A 6,000-nucleotide genomic window follows, 5' to 3' on the forward strand; every position below is an offset into this window, starting at 1 on the left:
ATGGCATACCTCAAATAAAGAAAAACAGACTTAACACTTTGTTGCTGCCTTTTGACACAGTTTTAAATGAGCATGCTTGTTGAAGATATATATATATATTATCTACTGGCGGTCGCCAGTAGATAGTTATAGTTACAACCTAGTTTCCATAGGAAATCTCAAAATTCTATTTTGAATAACTTTGGCGCCGGTTGACGAATCCTCGCGAAAATTTCAAAACTAATGGGGCGCTCCATTCAGCTCCTACCCTGAAAGTCTCGGAGTGATACGTCAAGTGGGGGGCTGAGAAAAAGGGGGGGTCCCAAAACGCGTTTTCCCCATGCATTTTTCCATAGGACCTTTAGTCGCAGCTACAGCCCGAACGGCTGAACAGAATTACGTGAAATTTGGCAGAGAGGTAGCCATAAGGTCAAGGAAGTGCCTTTTGCAGGACTGGTGTAAATCTGTTCAGTATATCCTGAGAAAATAGCATTTAAAAGCATATCAATATCTATACGCGCGCACCGTGCGCGCACAGTGTGCGCACCCTGCCGTGCGCGAGCGCAATTCTGATAGGTTGTTAGATGTCGGTAAACATTCGAATCGGTCGAAACCAGGAAGTGTCAGCCGCCATTTTGTCTCTCGCAGTCTGAGGGGGTTAAAATAAAAGGTGGAGAATTTGAAAAGGGGGCAGAGTGGACAGTTCCTGACCCCCTAGCCTTGGTCAGGGGGTCACAGAAGGACCCCCAAGGGCAAAAAAAACAATTTAAAAAAAAAAAAAAAATCGCGAGGTGCGCGCACGTTGCGCGCACGCCGAACCGTGGGTGCTCGGTGCGCGGTGCTCGGTGGATAAGTGCGAGGCAATGTGCGATGGGACACTCATCAATCCACTTGGATTTTAAAACTTTATGAAATTGTGACTTTGGAGAACATACTTGTGGGATCAATCTGCATAGAACTACTAATACCATGAGCCTTTGCATATGTCGAGCAACGGCCACTGGAGAGGCTTGTTCTTCAAAATCCCCATATGACACCTGTGATCAAGGGCGTGTGCCTGAAACGCGTAAGGTGAAACTAACTGCTCTGTTTGTCTCTTGCCTCTTTCTTTCATATATATATATATATATATATATATATATATATATATTCACTGATAAAAACAAAGGTTAGAGGGATGTTGTAGTCAGGCTGAGATTTCACTCCTACAAATCCAGTGAAATTCAGCAGTTATAATTACCTGAGCGAACTATAACCTATGCCCCCACAATGAACTGCTTATGACCTTCCATATTGCATCACTCATGACATGGTCAGTGACATCACTGATGACATCTCAAACAAAATCACTGATGACATCACCATGTGCCTGTGTTTCCAAGAGTTTATGGGTGTTAAACTTATATACTAACCTACTAAAAAGTTATTCTACTTGGTAAACTACTACTGAGTGATACTACTTCAACATACATTATGTGTGTGACTGTATGTATCCTTGTGTGTATGGGTGTGTAAGTGGCAGTATGGGTATATAAGTGGGTGTATGAGTAGTTGCGAGGGTGATTGACATGCTGTATGATTGGCAGTATTTGTGAGCGAGTGAGTGGGTGTGTTAGTGGCTTTATGAGTGAGTGAGTGGCAGTTTGAGTGGCTCTTTGGGTGGGTAAGTGGGTGTATAGTGACTATGGGTAAGTGAGTGGGTGACTGAATGGATGTATGAGTGAGTGACTCGGTGTGTAAGTGGCTCTGTGAGTGAGTGGCTGTTTGAGTGGCTGTTTGAATAAGTAATTTTTTGTGTGAGTGGCTGTATTGGAGAGTGTTTGTAAATGGCTGTATGGGCCAGTGAGCGGATGTGGGAGTGCTTGTGTGGATGTGTGAATGGGTATGTAAGTGTTTGTGTGGGTGTGGGAGAGAGTGTATGGGTCAGTGAGTGGCTAAGTTGAGAGGCTATATGGGTGAGTGAGTGGGTGTGTGAGTAATTGTATAGGTAAATAAGTGGGTGTGTCAGTACCTGTAGGAGTGAGTGTGTCACTATTTAAGTGACCGTATAAGTTTAATTGAATTTCTATGATTTGTTTTGCTAGTAGTCTCATTTATAGAGTGTTAGAGAATGAGGGCGGTCTTACTTGTTTAGGGTCCTGCAGGAGTTCGGTCTGGGGGATGGGTTCATGCGATGGACAAGATTGCTATACACCAACTCTGTGGATAGGGTGCGGACGGGGACCACAATATCTGCTCCCTATCCAGTGCGACGGGGAACAAGACAGGGCTGCTCGTTAACCCCCTTGCTGTTTGCCTTGGCTGTCGAGCCCCTGGCGTCTCATGCAAGAATGGGACGCGCCTATGCCGGACTACTATTAAGGGGGGAAATCCATTATATTTCCCTTTACGCGGATGATTTACTGCTATTCCTGGCTGACGCGGATGGGGCCCTCCGGGGCGCCAAGGCTCTACTGAAGGACTTTGGTCAATTGTCGGGCCTGAAAGTTAACTGGGGCAAGACTTGTGTATACCCCATAACACAGCATGGGCGCACTCCCCCCTCCCTGGGAACATTACGCTGTGAGGACAGTTGTCTGCCGTATCTGGGAGTACATATTTATCACACCCAGCAAGGCCTGTTGGAAGGGAACGTGGGTAGGGCAATCAGGGGCCTGGTTGGCAGTATCGGATTCTGGAGCACCCTTCCGCTCTCGGTGGCGGGGAGGGTGGCGTTACTGAAGATGGTGGCGCTCCCATGCCTGTTGTATTTTTTCCGTACGCTCCCTATTTGGGCACCGGCGTTGCTATTCAGCAAGCTCACGGCCATGGTTACGGGCTTTATCTGGGGAACTGGCAGGAGGCGGGTGGCGCTGGCCACCCTACGACGGCCCAGAGCTGAGGGTGGGCTGGCAGTACCCGACTTCGAGTGGTATTATCTGGCTGCCCAGTTACAATGGCTCACGCTGGCGGTGGCTAGGGAGTTTAGAGGCCCGGAAGGCCCACAGGGCAGACTGATCCCGCGCCAAGTGCTTTCCTTTATTGTCTTACAGCAACGACTCGATTTGTCACAATTAACTCTTGGAGAGAGAACGCTCCGGCTGTGTTGGAACCGAAGCCTACGGAAGGCCGGCATTGCTCACCCTTACGCCCCAGAGATCCCATTAGGCATGTGCACGGCCCTCCCGCATGGAGGGGATTGGTCGGGATTGGCTAACTGGGAAGACCTCGGGGTACAGATGGTGGGGGACCTGTACCTAAATGGAGTGCTTCAGCCATTCCAGGGGCTACGGGACTCCTTTGGGATCCCGAGGGGAGACTATCTACTCCACGCAGCCCTGGTGGCAGGTCTCCAGAAGCACTGGAACGCGGGACTATCGGAACCCCAGACGGCTGCAGGATGTCAATATGTGGTCATGGCAGCGGGCACAATTAAGGCCATTACGTGCCTATACCGGAGACTGACGACAGAACACCTAGCCCCTTTGAACGCTCTAAAGGACAAATGCGAAATGGATATTGGGAAACCTATCCCTGCACTGACGTGGCCCAAGCTACAGAGACGGGCCTGGAAGAGCACACGTAATGCCCGGTTTAAATTGGTGCAGTACTTCACCTTGCATAGGGCATACTTGACGCCAGCTAAATTATTTCAGTATTTCGGGGGCCCTACACCGCAATGCCCTCGGTGTGGGAAGGAGGGGGCTGACTTCAAACACATGTTCTGGTCCTGTGGGTCACTAATTCGCTACTGGGACGAGGTTATTGATTGCTTAAACCAGGTGACAGGGTGGGACCTGGAGGTGGACCTGGGAGTTTGTTTGCTGCTATGGTTTCACCACACTCCGCGTACAAAAATTACGAGCAAGTTTTGCGATTTAGGGCTAGTTATGGCCAAAAGAGAAATCGCCCTGCACTGGAAATCGAGAGTTGGTCCCAGCTTTGCGAGATGGAGAGCGACTTTCACCAAATGGGCATGTAGTGAGGGCACGTTCAGGCTACAGTTAGCACTGCGGGGGAACGATGAAAAGGCGCTGGACATGGCATGTGCATGGGAGGCACTAGTGGTTGAGCTCCAAGGGTGGGTAACGGATGAAGTAGGGGACGATGATACAGTTGAGCAGCCTGCGGAAGCGCAGTAATAGAGACGTACCAGGTAGAACACAAGCGATGGAACGAGTACACCACTTTTACCTACAGAACTGAGCCTGACTATTGAAGTGGGGAGTAGCCCACAACCAACAACACAGCAACTTAAAAAGAGAGAATCATCCTTATACCTTGTATTATGGCACACTGACATGGGGGGGTGGAGGGTGAATATGCATATAGGAGTGCTGATGGGTACAGAATATCTGGATGACAGTGAATTAGATCATATAACACATTGATTTCCGGAAGTCGGATATGTCCATCAGCATGAGGGTAATTAATGAAAGGTAATTGTAACTGAAAATATGCAATAAAAATTGTTTTTGCAAAAAAAATTGAGAATGAGGGCGGTACCTCCACTTATATCTCAGGAATACCACTGTAAGGGACTTACTAGAGGTAACTTGAGGACTTCTTGGCCTCAAGGTCCATCAACAGCCAAGGGGACTTAATCCGCCCAGCAGTACTGCACCTGGAGGAGCGTTTGCAGTGTGTTGCAGAAAGGGTGCATGGCCTCCAAAGTCCTTACTGCAGTTGTGCTCTGTGGGACTTACTGGAGGTAACAGGAGGGGTAGTTGGCCCCAAAAGACACTTTGGAACCAAGGGGACCTCATCCCCCACCCAGCAGTGGGCCAGGAGGCATGTTTGCTGAGTGTTGGGCAAAGGGGGTGGGGCCTCTGAAGTCCTTTCAGCAATTAGACTGTGTGGGACTTACTGGAGGTAACAGGAGGGCCTGTTGGCCCCAAAGGACCCTCTGGAGCCAAGGGTACTCAATCCCCTAACAAGCAGTGTGCCAGCAGGCATGCTTACAGAGTGGTGGAGAAAAAGGACTTGGCCTCCGAAGTCCTTTAAGCACTCAGGGTGTGTGGGACTTACTGAAGGTAATGGGGGGGGGCTTTTCAGCCCCCAAGGACCCTCTGGACCTAAAGGGACTTTATCCCCCAACCAGCAGTGCATCAGACAGCATGTTTGCAGAGTGGTGGAGAAGGGGGTTGGGGCCTCCAGGGACTTGACGGTCTTTTTAACAAAATAATTGCCACCTCCCCGCGGCACAAATAAAATCACTAAGGGGGTCCACAGTGGGGACTACCACCTCCCTGGGGTAATTGTGATGAAAGGAAGACGGCCGCATGATCCCCCTCCAGGAGCCCTAGATGGCCCTGGGGATTGCCACCCACCATGGTTTTGCATGAGTGAAATGTGAACCTAAATATAACGTGCCTGCAGCCTTTGGTATTTTCAGGGAATTTCTTCTTCACACTGTTGGTGGGGGGATGAGGTCCTCTTGTGTCCTGAGGACCTCATCCCCTGAGCAGCAGTGCACCAAGAGGCGTGTTAGCAGCTCTGTGGCGGATATTGAAGGTACCTGGTGGGCTAGTTGCCCCCCAGGTACACTCAGAATTCAAGGGGAATTAATTCCCCATCTAACAACACACCAGAGGGCGCGTTTGCAGAAAGGTGGAGAAAGGGGGCATGGCCTTTGTCTACCTCTCAGCAATCCCTCTGCGTGGGGCTTACTGGAGGTAAGTGGTAGGCTAGTTGGCCCCTAAAGGACCCCCAGTAGCGAAGGGGACTTCACTCCCCATCCAATAGTGCACCAGGGAGCACGTTTGTTGTGTGGTGGCAAAGGGGGCGTGGCCTGGTATGAGTACTTACCAATGCTACTGTGTGGGACTTACTGGAGGTAATAGGAGGGGAAGTTGTCCCCCAAGGATATCCTTGAGGGCCAACTATCCCTCTTGTTACCTCCAGTAAGTCCCACACAGTGGGATTCCTAACACGTCTTCGGAGGCCATGCCCCCTTTCTCCACCACTCTGCAAACGCGACTCCTGGCAGACTACAGGATGCGGGATGAAGTCCAATTTAGGGAGTTTGGGGGCCAAGAAGCC

Source organism: Triturus cristatus, chromosome 3_1 (genome assembly GCF_964204655.1).
Source record: "Triturus cristatus chromosome 3_1, aTriCri1.1, whole genome shotgun sequence".
In the NCBI taxonomy this organism is placed as follows: domain Eukaryota; kingdom Metazoa; phylum Chordata; class Amphibia; order Caudata; family Salamandridae; genus Triturus; species Triturus cristatus.